Below are 16,583 nucleotides of genomic sequence, written 5' to 3'. Positions count from 1 at the left end.
ACATATCTATATATATATATACATATATATATATATATATATATATATATAATAAAGTCAGGGGTAGATTTAGTTTCAAATTTAACTAAATATGAGTCTATTTTCTTGCTTTCTAAAATTATGCAAAAATTAACAAAGTATGGACATCATGGAAATAGGGCAAATTTCTTTCATTTACTCTAACCATTCTGTTTATATTTATTTTTCCTGAAATCACTTAAGGAAGATTTTCAAAACTAACAGATTTAAATAAAGCATTTCTTTTTCTATTGACAATCTATTTGCTAACTTTAGAGATGGTTTACTAATTCTAGATTTATTTACTGCAAATAAATAAAGTGACAGAATTTAATAATTTTTTTACAACAACTATATTAGGCTGGAATCATTTAAATTAACCTTATAGATAGACATGTTAAATCTATTAAACCATGATTTGTATTTGGAAATAAATAATTAGGACTAAATGATTAATATTCTCTTACTAACATGCAAGTTTATTACTTTACTCATTTCCATTATTTTACTATGCATAAGGAGATAAAATGAACTTTTATTTTCAAAATAACATGTATACAACCAATATTATTTCAAGAACAATACATAACTTAAAATCCAACATAAACATTTCATTTTGTGACAAAATAATACTTTTCTCTCAAAGAATACTTAGAATACAAGATAGTCAACATTACATAGGGGTGAGATACCCATCTAGTCTCTCATTTCTATTAAATGGGGACTTTAAATAAAATGAATGCATTTCTTTTTCAACATAAATACAACATATAGTTTTTCCTTTACATTTCTGCAACTAAAATATGGTATTCTTTTCTTAATCTTTTTCTGGAAATCAAGTAAAACCAACAACTTTCAAACTTGTCTTTTTCTTTTCTTTCCAAGAAATCCTGCAAATAAATCATAAGGTTTTGACCATGGAGAGCTGACCTCCCAGCCTAGGCTTACTCGAAGCTAGCCCCAAGCTTAGAGAAACAAGCCCTAGATAGGTTACACACATGCAAACACAACAAGCAAGGGAAAAACATACAACAAACACTTTCCCAACCAAGGCTACACTTCATCACAAATTGTGATGTTTTTACACGGGTGGTAGTGGACCAAATACCCTGAGGAGACTGCAAGAATGGTAGATCACAAAGCCACCTCATGGAAAACAAAGATATAATATAAATTCATTTACCCCACATCCTTATGCCCCCCAAGGCATTCATGCCATACTTTCTCCCCTTATGACCCCCAAATGCATAAACCAGGCCATGCAGTAAGGGTCACATATACACCCCTTGAGTTCACTCTCATAATGAGAGCCTCTCGCTCGAGGGCTGTCAAACTTCTACCACCCACAAGACCGTCCTACTCTCCTAAGAGTAGAAGGCCTTGGTTACTCCCAAATCACAAGAAAATGCATAAAAGAAGTAACAGATAGGTCACATAATAATTTTCACAAAGGAAAATACAAGAAACAACTTTTACATAGAAGCAATCTTTCCAACATAAACATGCAATGTAAAAAGAAACAAAAAGGAGAAGATGAACCAACCTTCAATCTGCCCAAAGGTTTGCTAGAACTAGTTTGAGGAAGAGTAGCCCAACTCTACACTTAGAAAACTCAAAAAGTTTCTAAAATCCAGAGAAAATTGACTACAGAAATATACTCCTCGGATCACGAGCTTTCCAACGATATATAATACTTGTTTATTCAAGCAAAAAATAACCTGCCAGCCCTTAACCTCTTGGATGCAGTTATGCACAACCAGTCATTTAAATTTTTGAATTCTCTACACTATATCAGGGACTATATCATTTAACTTTGACTTTTTCCATGATCCTCCTTTTGCTCTTTGCCATGTGGCACCCCCTTATTGGCTCCGGGGTCCCTGTCTTGTCACCTCAACATGACCTGGACTCACTGCCAGAATGGAGCATTTCTTTATCACTAGGTCGTAAGGAATAACATTTCAGGCACTTTCCCATTGCGACCCAGTGACCACCATTGGATCTTCTTTGGATCTACTTGCTCGCGAGGTCTCTAGTGTTTTGGGTGTTAGCATTTTATGCTAGTGAGCTGGAGACTGTTAATGAAATTGCTTTGGTCACGAGGTCTCAATTTGGTTTTTCTCGCTCATCCCTTCTATCGGGCCCGCCACATGTCAGCCCCCAATTCGCCTTTAGATCCAACTGGGTGCCACCTTAACCACCATGTCACATTAGGCTAGATCCTCCACTAGATCTGGGCCCGTCTTGTCGCCAAGTCGTGATGGATATCCATCGAGCCATTTCCCATCGTGGTCCAACGACAACCGTTGATCTTCCTCAGATCATCGTCTGATCACCTACAACCTGCTTGGCCTTTACCTCTTCATCCATATGTGCCACGTGTCTCATCCGACCCACTCGCAGATCCACGTGTCTGCCACCACAACTACCACTGGATGCCATCTCACCAATCATTGATCTGCAATGGGCAACTGGTGTGCATCTTTGCACAGTGGATCAACGACCACCATTGATCTACATTGAACCTACTCGCTCTTTAGCTTCTTCATTACCAGTCTGTCGGGTCCCACCATTTGGTTGCCATGTCGTGAGGGTATTCATTTCGAGCACTTCACAACTACAATACAACGACAGTCGTTGATAGTCCTGAAATTTATACTCCACCATTGATCTTCTTTGGATCTGCCATTGGATCTTCTCGATTTGCATGACCCTTTAATCTTTTCTTGCCAACCTATTACAAAATTCGGATGCCTTGAGATGCATGCATGTGCGGGGTCCACTGGGCCATGAGCCACCTCTTTCCAAAATCCCTTAAGCTTTGACACCATAGAAGTGTGCAGATTTGCATTTAAATACAAAATATTTCCTTCCCACAACCAATGTGGGATAAATGTTTATGTCTGGCGACATTTACTTGGAAGTTTCTCTAGCCCTTTAAAAACCTCTTTGGCGCCTAAGTAAAAAAGATTTACACAGGCCGATTGCATTTGCTGAAAGATTCTTTGCTTCCCATGTTTCACATGCATGCAAGGGGAGGATTGTTGGCTCCATTTTTCATGCCTTCAAACTAGGTGATTTAGGTTGATTCATCAAGTGCCACTAAAAGTACAGAGTAGAATTTTTAAAATGGGCCACTCAAATTATCAAAATTTTATGATTCCCAACAAGAATAACCAAGAAATATCCCTTCATCACATCTATGATCAAACTTTCCAATGGAATCATCTCTTTTGATATAGCAATTACTACCAAAGATTATGAAATACTTAACTGAAGGTGTATGACCAAACCATAACTCATAAGGTGTCTTATCGATGTCTCCTTTGATATGAACTCAGTTGAATGTGTATACCACCATTCTCGCAGCTTCTCTCTAATAGATATGAGGTAAATTACCTTCCATCATCATAGTTCTAGCCGCATCCAAGAGATTTTTGTTCTTTCTTTCCACAACACCATTTTGTTGAGCTACCCGGGGGGCAGACAACTATCTCCTTGTCCCATGCTTCTCACAATAACTATTAAATTCACTGGATGTGAGTTCACCACCCTAATAAGACCTTAAGCATTTAATCTTCAACCCTGTCTCTATCTCAACTTTAGATTTAAATATTTTAAACTTTTCAAAAGCTTCAGATTTCTCCCTTAGAAAAGTAACCCACATCATTCTAGAATAGTCATCAATGATTAGCATAAAATATCTCAACCTGAAAAAGTCTTTATTTTAGCAAGACCACATAAATCAGTATGAATATGATCAAGAACATCATTAGATTTATCTTGAATACTCTTAAAATAAGTTCTGACTTGCTTTCCCAATTGAAATTCCTTACATACTGAATTATACGGCTTCACAATCTTAGGTATATCTCTAACAGCCTTAGTTGAACTGATCTTTATAATGCAATCAAAATTGATATGACCCAACCTCTTATGCAATAGAAAACTCTCATCAATTTGTGCAATCAAACATATTTTCTCATCGGAGTTCAAATGAAAGATGTTACCTTTAGTCTGTGTGCCGATTGCAATCTCCAAACTAGATTTGTTAATAATTTTGCATTTTCCTTCCTTGAACTGTAATTGAAATCCCTTATCCACCAGCTATCCTACACTCAAGATATTATGCTTTAAGCCTTCAACATAATAAAAATTATCAGTATTATGCTTACCATCCAATGATATAGTTCCTTTTCCTTTGATCATGCATTCTTTTTCATCTCCAAATCTAACTAGTCCACCATCAAATTCTTACAAAGATAAAAAATCTTTTATCTCCAATCATATGATGTGAACAACCACTTTCTATCACCCATTCATCCTTGTCTTCAATTTTAGTAGCAAGGGCCTTTTCCTCATTTTGAATAATAGGTACCAGAGCATCTTCCTTAATAGCCAAAAATACCCATTCCTTACCACTACCGGATCCACAAGCCGAATCTTGTGTCGATTCATCATCAGAATCAGTTACACCTTTCTCACCCGCATAGTAACATGATTTGTATTTGTTTCTCCTGTACTTATGCTTGTTCTGATAATCATGGTTAGGCCTAAAAGATCTTCTAGCTCTCTCTTCAAATCTTGAATTTCTCCCAGGACATCTAGATGCAAAATGACCTATCTTATTACATGCAAAACATTTAAAAAGTGATTTTCCTTCATACTTACTTCCAACAAGACCTTTAGGTACTCTTCTATCAAATAGGGCTTCCAGCTACTCAAACTCTTCACCTTGTTTCTTCATTTCATCTAGTTCCTTCGCATATAAATCTTTCCGATCACTCTTGTCGGTTGATGATGTAGGTGCATGAAAAGAAGATTCAATCTTTGTAGCTCCTTGAGGACCAAATTCTTCAAGCTCAAAAGAAACCAATTTTCCAACCAAAGTATCTCAGTTAACAAAAGTGTTAGCCATTATTCCCAGTTCATTAATTGCAGTAACCTTCATCTTGTAAGTCGGTGGCAAAACTCTCAAAACTTTAGAGACAATCTCATCTTCGGTTAGAGATCCACCACAACACTAAATTCCCATAACAATTTCATTAACTCTTTTCATGAAAACAATATTCCTTTCATCTTCTTCCATCTTCAGGTTCTCATACCTTACCCAGTAACCATCAAGTTTAGCAATTTTAACAATAGGGTCACCATCATTCAAAGCTTCCAACTTATCCCATATAGCATTCACATTAGATTGCTCAGTTAATCCCATAATTTGTTGATCAGATAGTCCGCTCAAGAGTGCTTCTCTAGCTCTACAATAATTTTCAATGTCCTTATCCAGACCTACCAGAGGAGGATTTCTAGATGTTGGATTATGAGGAGTATATCCTTTCTCTGTGATCTCCCAAATTTCTTTCCCAATATGTCTCAAATGAGTCTCCATCTAAATCTTCCATACTCTGTAATTTGTTGTATCAAGCTTAAGGGTTTCTCTCCAGAAAACAGATGCAGTTGAATTATTAGTCGCCATAGGATCTTCCTCAAGTGGTTAAGCTTCTGCAAAAGAGGACCAGGCTCTAATACCAATTGTTAGGATAACTAGTGGACAACTGAGAGGGGGGGTAAATCAGTTGTCAATAGATTATAAAACTTTAAGCTCACAAAACCTTCTACCAGAATGCAAAAAATAAATATTAGAATAGCAGATGTAACAGTTAAGCATAAACATAAATTAAAGAATAATTAACCAACCATCCATAACACATAACACCAAGATTGTATGTGCAAAACCTGGTAAAGGGAAAAACAACTGTGGGAAGCCTACCCACAGTCAGATAATACTTATGCAATAAGCATGTGATTACAATAAGAGGATCTTCCACATGCAGGAAGGCATGCTACCTAGAGCACACTTCTCGTCACAAAAGGAGCCTCACTCAATACAAATAAATTGACACTACAATATAGAAAGATGAGCGAACTGCAAGAATAGCATCTCCTATGCTAGAGTATAGTTCTAGTTAAGCTCAATACTGGAGGTCTTAAACCTCTTTCACAAACCCAATTTATTCACTTATGATCAATCAAAACCTCTGCATATGATTACAATATTATTCGCACATAGCTAATCCTATATCTCATAAACCCACGATCTACAAAGAGATATTACATCATATTTATACCAACCCAAGACCTAAACAATTAGGTCGGCCACCTAAAAGGTAATATAATAGATCTGTCACATAATCCTGCAAACCAATGATAAACCAAGTCGACCTAAGATCTAAACAACATAATCCAAATAATAAATCCAACTGGTGATGCATCGGGAGAATCAACCAATGTCATGCCCAAACTTTTGGGCACAAACGGAATAAATATTTTTTTTATACTTAACCTAGTACGACTAACTTAATTAAAATAATGCAAACTAGTTTGGTCTTAACTATGTTTTAAATAAATCAAGCAACTAAATTAATAAAGCGATAAATAATCTAAGTTATAAGCGAGCTAATATTTCCCCAAAATAGTTATCACTAATCTTCCATTAATAAATAATTAAACTCTCTTAGCAATTAATCTCAAACTTAATATATGATCTTTAAATTAATTGACCAATAGTCTCTTATAGTTCTTAAATTACAGTGGGTCTAAAATTAATTTTCCCTAACTCTTTGATTAGTAAATCTATTAAATAAAATTCCCATTAATTAAAAGGTGTCTAATAAATTTCAGAATAAAGGGGGCCAACTTGACATACATGGGTCATTTTAATCCCCTAAGATTTATCCTCCCAAGAGTTTAAAATCTTCTTATTAAAATACTTTCATATCCATTTAATAATTAAAAGAGCATTACTTAATTTACAAATAACTATTTTGATTCCATATAAATACAAAATATATATATATATATATATATATATATATATATATATATATATATATATATATATATATATATATATATATATCTGTGTGTGTGTGTGTGTGTGTGTATTCTAAGAGAAGTGGGGGGGTTTACCTTTATTTTATTAATTTAACCCTTTTTTATTTTTTTAAATCCTACAAAGCCACATGCTAACCCTAATCCCTTCTTATACACTCCCACACACACATATCTTATTTTAAAATCTAAGTGTGTTTACCCTAACCCGAAACTAGGGTTAGGGCATATATGTTATACATGAATATTTTTAGTGTGCTATATGTGTGTGTGTGTAATGTTTTTTTGTTTTTTTTTTGTGTGTGTGTGCAGGTGTGGGCGCGACGGCTTGAGCTTCATTCTTTTTTTTTTTGCGGAGCCGAAGAGGGAAATGGCGGGGGAAACCAAGCGGCGAGCAGCAAGTATGGAGATTGGCGGGTGGAGAGAGCGTTGTGCATAGGGCGCCAGGTGGAGGTACCCTCGGACGCCACTGTGTTTAGCCACAGTGATGGCCGAGCACCGCCCACTGTGGGTAAACACAGTGGCGGTCGGGCGCCTCCCGCGCCACCACTGTGGTTGCCCACAGTGACGGTTCCCGTGCCATCCACTATGGGAAACCACAGTGGTGGCCCAAGCCGCGCCGGCCACTGTGTTTATAAACAGCGGTTCGGCTCTTCCCAAACCCCGATTTTTGCAAGATGTTTTTTTTTTTTTTTTTTTTTTAAATATATATATATTTTTTAAAATATGTTCATCATTTTTATATGTATATGTATATGTATATGTATATATATATATATATATATATACATATAAATATATATATGGATATATATATCTATATCATTTTTCTTAAGAGATGCATAAATTTTCAGATTAATATTTTTTTTTTATGTGTAAAATATATATATATATATATATATATATATATATATTTTAAAATGCGGAAAACTAATAAATGGTTTGCAGCATAAAATAGATATAATATACATTTTCTAGTTTGTCAATAAATAGGCTTTAAACTTTGCCCTTATCTTTTTATATACAAAACTCAACTAATTATTTCTTTAGCATATTAGACCTAGTTTAGAGGAAAGAAGAGAACTAATTTTGTTTATTTGCTTAAAGCATTCTGTACTATTAATGCATTCTATACAGCAATCTTACAACATACTCTTTTTGGTAAACAAAATAAAACTAAAACTAAATGCTATTTCTTTTTTTTTTGATAAAATAAGCTACTACAATAAGATTTATTTTCTGCATTAAATGGAAAAATAAATGACAGATTTCTTTTATTTGCAGCAGCATTAATATACATAAATGAACATATAGAAACAAAATTAATTTATTTGCAGAATAAACATAAATGCAACAACATCATTTCCTTTTTAAAAAAAAATGAAGATTTAAATACAAGTTCATATATTCCATCTCTTTTTTCTTTGCAAAACTAACCAAAGTAGGAAAAATATATTTCTTTAGCAAATTCAAATACAAAGTAAATAATAATGCAAGTGGGTTTGAAAACCTAACTAATATTTCTCTTCCATAGGAATATGCATAAAATAAATATACTTCTTTTCTTTTGGAAAGTAAATACAGCAATAGCTCTTTTTTTTTTTATACAAGCTACAATATTAAATACATTTTCTTTTAAACTTTTCTGCAACACAAAACAACAACAAAGCTCTTCCTCTTTTTTTTTTTTCCATCCCAAGCAACCTGCAATAAAAATACAACTTGACCATGGAGAGCTCACCTCCCAGCCTAGGCTTACTAGAAGCCACCCCCGAGCTTGGAGAACCAAGTACTAGACGGGTCACAAACAAACAAACAACACAACAACAAAAGCAAACACTCAACATGCATATTCCCATCCCAAGCTACACTCTCACCACAACTTGTGATGATCTTTCCATGGGTGGAAGTGAACCAAGTACCATTGGGGAGATTGCAAGCATAATACAACTCAAGCCACCTCATGGCAAAACAAAATACAACAAATTTCATCTCCACACTTTATGCCCCCCAAACGCATAAAAGCCATATCTTCTCCCCTTATGACCCCCATATGCATACACAAGGCTATGCAGCAAGGGTCACAAAGGACACCCTTGAGAATCACTCTCCATAAGGAGAGCCTCTCACCCAAAGCTGTCATACTTCTTCCACCCCAAGACCATCCTACCCTCCCAAGAGTAGGAGGTCTTGGACACTCCCAAAACAAGAACACATAAACAAAGAACATGGAAATGAAAACTTACATTTTTCTCCTACAACAAATTACATATACACATCTCTTCATACAAGCATTTCTTTCTTTCAAAAAAAACAACATAAACAACATAAACAAAAGGAAGTAAACCAACCTTATTCTGCCAATAGGTATGTTAGACTTAGTTGGGGATGAGCTGCCCAAATCCACACAAACTTTCCACCAACCCTTCACCAAAATTCTATCCTACAATCCTAAATTTCAAAAATTGCATAATCTCCAATAATGGAGAGTGGATGATTACTCACTAAGTCCCTAATCCTTGCCTAAGAAGGCCTCTCACACACTTCCCAACCCCTTGGGTGAGGTGAGAGTTCCCATTGGTTGCTCTTCCCAACCTCTTACACATTACTAAAACTGGAAAGGGAAAAGGTGAGTGAGGATGGGGAAGAGAGTTTGACATCAAAAGGGAAGGTTGTCTATCCTAGGAGGAACCTTCTAAGTTGAATTTTCGCTCACCTTGGGAAAACCACTTTTTGAGGTGACTAAACAGTCACATGGGAGTAGTCACATGTTTCAAAATACCCCTAACCCATAGGTATACCCTTTGGACCTTTGGAAAAGCCCTAAAACTGACCCTAGGAGTCCATTTGACCCCTTAGAAACCCAACGGAAGTTAACCTACGGGTCAAACCTGAGTTGACCACTCCCAAGACTCCCTACCCAAGGCAAATTTGGGACCACACTCTTGTGTTTGAATGGCTTTGGTAGAAACAAAACTCCCTCCAAGAGACAAGTCAAAATTAATGACACTGATCAGCACATGTGTCAAGTGACACAATAAAATACAATATAAAAATCACACATGGAATTTGTCTCTTGTAGGTTTACACAATTAAATAAAATCAAATTAACACACATGCATAATTTACTTTCACAAATAAAATACATTACAAACGGGGTGTTGTCTCTCCAAATAGACAATCCCTGGCTTAACAAACGTACATTGGTCTAGGTTTGGTTCTCCATATTTATTCCATGGTCACATGGATAATTTTCCTCTGCATCTCAATTAACACATTAGTAATTCCAAATAATCACAATTATACATAATTAAATGCATAGATTTCATTGCACATCAAACACTCATACATTTGACAATAATAATTCAATATTTCATTCATTCAAATTCGATTCCACATAAGCAATCATCATAATTCTCAAAATTGAACCATTCATAAAATAAACATCATTTTTCTATCATCAAAATGAAGTCCTGCAATTCCAATAATGACATTCACCATTTCAAAGTAGTTCTATTCTAGCAAAATATAAAGTTTCATAATCAAAATGCATAAAATGAAGCATCAATATACGTCAATGTGATCCAAATCATGGAATCATATAGGTTCTAAATCCATAAAGCATAAAATAAAGCATCCATAATAGTCTCAAAATGCAGATAACTGAAAATGTCAAGTTGAGTCGGGGTAGAGCCTCACAACCAACACGTTACACAAACCGGTCCATAAGCACCAGACCTAAAATAGGTCACCATAAGACAAATGAAACACCACTGATCAACTGGAACATGAACATGATAACCATCAACATCCTGATAATCTTCTAGAAGCTACACCAACACCACTTATCAGATTCATCAAAAGATCTTCAACAAAGCATTGTCGATAAAACCCTTACCGGTGACCAAAAGGCTTACTAGAACAATTGATAGCATCCAGATCATCAAATCCTTAACCAACTAAATATGATACACATTACGAACACATGAATAACCAATCCAAGTGAATACCACAAGCCAAACCAAATTGAAGAATACCGGAGATGGTCTCCAAATCAATTACCATAATCCAACCACTCTACCGGAAGTCGGTAGACAACAAAATAGCTAGTGTTGACATCAATGACAAAATATCAATGCAACACATAATCAAATCCTCCAGATTGCCAACAAGTATACCACTCACATGTCAAGTAGGGTTTCACTCTCTATTTCTTCCTATCTCCATTGATCTTATTTGATATATTTTCTCTCAGATTTTATGTGTGTACAAGAGCTCAACAAAGAATGAAAATGTGGTTGATAGTTTGATTTCAAGAAGGCTTGATTGACGTAGTTATTGTTAGACAGTTCTGATACCGGGAGAAAACTGAGAGGGGGGGGTGAATCAGTTTTCTTACAATTATAATAGTTAATGCAAATTAAAATTTATACCAGAGAACAAAGAAACCAACACAATGAAAGATAAAACATGAAAGAACAATACACACAACACCAATATTTTGACGTGGAAAACCTGGTAAAGGGAAAAACTATGGTGGGGAACCCTATCCACAATCATATAATACTTCTACAGCAGTATGTGAAATAAATACAATGGGGATTGCACTTGCAATCAGGCCAACTGCCTAGAGTGCACTGCTCAACAAAAAGGAAAGTCTCACTGACTTACAAACACATTAGACTACAATCCAAAAAGAATGAACTATGGAAGTAGCATCTCCTAATGCTTGATATAGTTTTGGTTAAGCACAAATGTCTTCCCTGCAGCACCAAATCCTTTACAACCTTGTGTTGAATGATATATCATTGTTCGCACATAAACCTTTCTATGATAATGTAGACATAACCATCGATCCTGAGATTACATGAATAAGTTGCCTATAAATACAATTCATCAACCTTAATGATAAGGTCGGCTAAACCCTAAACCTAGAAACCCATAATTACAAAAATTACATCACGCGATATCACCAGACCAATATTATAATTTGCATTACATAGCATGGACCTAATTAAAATTCTCAAATAATTACATCCACCGAAAATCGTGCTAAGACCAATCTCCAACATGTTTCACCAACTGATAGAAACCCTTAGTGAAATAATGCAGAATAATCAACCGGATCCAAATAGGACCACCAAATCAGCACGCCAGCCAATGCAAAGCCACAAAACAATTAGAACATGATCAAGAACACCTTTAGCATGGTAAGAAACCATTTCCATAAGTCGGACCAAGATCACTTAACCAAATCACCAAGTATCACCAACCGGTAAAGCTAACCAATACCAAGAAATATCAATCAGGAAGATAAGTGATAGCTTCTGGAGCACCAAATCATGAACCAATAGAATATGACAAGCATGTAGCCAACCTGAATAACCATCCAAAACTGAATCCAAGGATCTGATCATACCATATCAGAATCATAGCCAAAACCAAGATAAACACCAAGTCTAACCGAGATAGGTCCAACTGGGATAGCAAAACCATATCCAACCAAGATAAAATGTTGACATCAATGAGAACACTTAACCAAATCCATCATATTGCCAACAATTTTTAGGGTTGACAATGAAGGAGAGTATCCTCTTATATAGAGAACATTGTAATAAATGGAGGGATAAGATTAAGTGTAAAGATAAATGGTCGGCTAGGATTAAAGGGTAGGTAGAGAAAATAAGAAAATAATGAGAGGGTAGGTGGTGTAGGAATTAAGAGATGAGTGACATGTGTCATGGATAGAAAAGTCTTAGAAGAGGATTAATGAATTAATTAAATAAATAAGAATTTATTTAATTAATAGAAGACTTAGGATAAAATAATTAAATAAATAAAATATTTATTTAATTAGATAGGACAATTTTAGGTGTCTACAATACTCAATGTCAAATTCACTCAAGATCATCACCCACTTTACTAACCTACCTGTTAAATTTTACTTGTTAAGAAGATATTTTAATGGATCTATTTTGGCTATCAATTTGACTGAGTGGGTTAGCATATAATGTCATAGCTTCTGGGATGCAAACACTCCTACTAAGCATGATTTCTCAATCGATAAGTAGTTGATATTGTATCCAACCAAGGTTTTGTTGATGTAATAAATGGATCATTCTTTCCCTTCCCGATCTTGTTGTGCTAGCAGAGCTCCCAGTGATACATCAATGGCTGATATATAAAGTAACAATGGCTTATCTTCGATTGGAGACATTAACATAGGTGGATTCATCAAATATTCTTTTATCTTATCAAAAGCTTATTCACATTTGTCAGCCCATTTCAAAGGGACATTTATATGCAATAGATGAGTAAAGGGGTGACATATATCAGCTAATTGAGTGATGAACCTTCTCATGGATTGAAGTCTTCCTTGTAGCGAGTGTAGTTGACTGATGTTTCTAGGTGAATCCATTTCCATGATTGCTTTCACTTTAGCTAGATCTACTTCTATGCCTCAGGCCAAAACAATATACCTCAGAAGCTTGCTAGATGTGACACCAAAGGCATGTTTCTTTGGATTCAGTCTCAGTTTGTATTTTTCTAATTTATCAAAGATATTTCCCAGGATTTCCAGATGTGCTTCTCTAGTGTATGACCTAGCTAGAAAGTCATCAACATAATCTTATATCATGTAAAATTGTTGTCATCGCTCTTTGATATGTAGCCCCTATAGTATTGAATCCAAAAGGCATCACATTCCAGTAGAAAGTACCCCAGGGGCATGTGAATTTTGTCCTCTCATAATCTTTAGGTGTTATTTTTGTTTGATTATACCCTGAAAAATCATCCATCAAAGAAAACATGGCATGTCCAGCTGTGAAATCCACAATGATATCTATGTTTGGTAAAGGAAAGTTATCGTTTGGATATTCTTTATTGATATCTCTAAAGTATGCACATACTCTAATACTCTTGTCTGGCTTAGAAACATGAAATGTATTTGATACCCCCTCTAGATATGCTACTAGCCTGATAAACCCCACATCAAATAGTTTCTTCAATTCTTCTTTAACTATCAAGGCTATGCGAGGATGCATCTTTCTCAACTTCTATTTTACAGGTTCTGCAGCTGGTGATACATTCAAATGATGCATTATGAGATCAAGATCCAACCTTGTCATGTCTACGTATGACTAGGAAAAATTTATTTGTCTTTCCTTGAAAAACTCAATGCAGTTCTATTTTTCTTTCTCTGATAATGATGTTGTTGGATGTAGAATATTTGGCTTGTCTGATGTACCAATGCTAACTTCTTCCATTGGCTCAATCAAAATAGAAGACCTTTCCTTGTAGTACTCAAGTAGAGTTTCAAATCTCCCATCCTCTGGCACCTCAAGGAGGCTTTCACCACATTGGATACATCCTTTCTTTTTACTTTTCCTTGATCTAATGTTGTCATTAAATGGTTTTCAACATTAGCCTTGATATTCTTTTTTTTTTTTTTCACTTTTGTGAATGAGAGATTTGGAACCCCCTCAAGTAGAAGATGCATTAGCAAAATCACTGGTGGAAGATGTTTTAGGTTCTACTGCATTGAGGTATATGGCAATGGCATGATCGTTGGGAAAGATATCTATCTCAATGGGTCCATTATTTTCCCAATCAATAAGTTCAAGACACACCAAAGGTAAAGGATCATCGAATTGTTGTGTGTCAACAACATAAAGTTCATAATGGAGATATCAAAGTCTTCAATTATTATTTCCAAGTCTGGGATATTACCCTCCTTAGAATGGCCTCTCACGAGTAGTTCTTGATTATCCTCAATGGAGTCAAAATCGATATATTGTGACTCTAATTCAAGCAGTTTGTACTCTGATGTTTTTCTTTCATACAAGTGGACTACATCAACATCAACATATTTTGCATCACATGAATCTTCAGAGGATTGTTCAAAATGATATGAATCCCATTCCCACTCATTGGAAATTGTTTCACTAGAAGCTTGTAATTTCAATTTTTTTTCATAAGATTGTGAGTAGCTTCTCTCGCTTTATAGAAATTTCTTCTTGTTTTCTTTCCTCTACCTCTTCTTGCAGCTTGCGAGCTACTTATTTTTCATGTTGTTTGCGGACTTCTTCTTGTTGTTGTTTACATGCAACTTCTTCTTCTCTCTTAATGGGCAGTTTTTCTTGTTTTTATTCATATTCCTCTTCTTGTTGTCTATGAGAGGCTTCATCCTTTTGTGGATCTAGATTACTCTGTCCAAACCCCTGCCCTGATTTATCCTTAGCATGTTGAGAAGGAGGTTGCATGGGTTCTAAGATACCTTCTTTTATTTTTCCTATTGGACCACTACTACCATATCCCATTTTCCTCATGATATCATATCCTTTTCCATATTGCTCTATTGGGATGATGACATTGTTAACTTTTGGTTGAGCTTCTTCTTCATCTTTATACAACCATTGTAAAATATCTTTATTCTTAGTTTCCTCAGCTATAGTTCTTGCTTTGATAAATGATCCATCAAGTATTTTAAGTGGTTTTGAGGTTGGTTATTGTTTTGAAGCCACTGTCTTTCTATATGATTTTGGAGAGAGTGGTAAGTATGCGAATGAATATTCTCCTACCCCTTTGTCTTTCAACAACACTTTTTTCTCAAAACTTGACAAGATTGAGACAAACACCTTATCTTTGGGTGGTGCACTAGAAGAAGACGCTTCCTTGTTATATAGAACAATAACCTCTTGCACTGGTTTCAAATTACTACAATAATGAAATGAATTTGAGTTTGCTAAAATTGTGATCTCTTGTCCATTGTAGGGGAACTTTAGGCACTGGTGGTATGTTGAAGGAATATCATGCATGTCATGGATCCATGGTCTACCCAAAAGTATTTTAAGATAAATTCAGGTCCAAAACTTGGCACACTGTATCTTTTTACACAGGTCCTACTCTGATCAACAACACTATAGTTCCTTAACATGAATGCTCTTCTTCATCATAAGCTTTTATTTTGATCTTTTTGTGAGGGTCAACTGCATCTTCAGAATAGCCTAAGGCACGAAGAAGCCTTAATGAACAAATATTTAGGCTAGCTCCTCCATCTATTAGGACACATTTAACACATGTTTTATGGATGACAACTTTGATATCTAAGGGAGCATTATGTGATGTTGCAGAGACATGTCATCATCTTCCGTGAAGGATAAGCAATGAGGCGTTGTTAGTGTTGGTATTATGGATGACTTCGTCATGTGTTGTGTAATGCCCGTCAAAACACCCTAAAGAAACTAAACAATAATATACAAATGGAGATAATTTTTTTCTTAATTAAAATATAATAACAACTAATGCAACATATAACATCTCCATCTATTTACATTCATTAACCAATTAACCAATATGAACATACATCATTGCTCATTTCATCAAATAACGCAAGCAAAATTAACAAAACATCAATAATCTTTCTCTAGGGTTCTTTAACATCATTACTTAATTCATTTCCACAATAACATACTACACACACGATAGGTATATTTCACCTTCATTAATGCATCATATTCTAATTCTTTAACCATGAGATATGCAACCAACAACATTACTTATTCCTCATGATATGCATAATTTCCTTTCTACCAATGCATCTATGTGACTCATTCCTATTTAATAGATCCAAATAACATCTTCTAACATATTCACTTATTAATCTATGAATGTTC

The sequence above is a fragment of the Cryptomeria japonica genome, chromosome 9 (genome assembly GCF_030272615.1).
Source record: "Cryptomeria japonica chromosome 9, Sugi_1.0, whole genome shotgun sequence".
In the NCBI taxonomy this organism is placed as follows: domain Eukaryota; kingdom Viridiplantae; phylum Streptophyta; class Pinopsida; order Cupressales; family Cupressaceae; genus Cryptomeria; species Cryptomeria japonica.
This window is presented reverse-complemented; position numbering follows the sequence as displayed.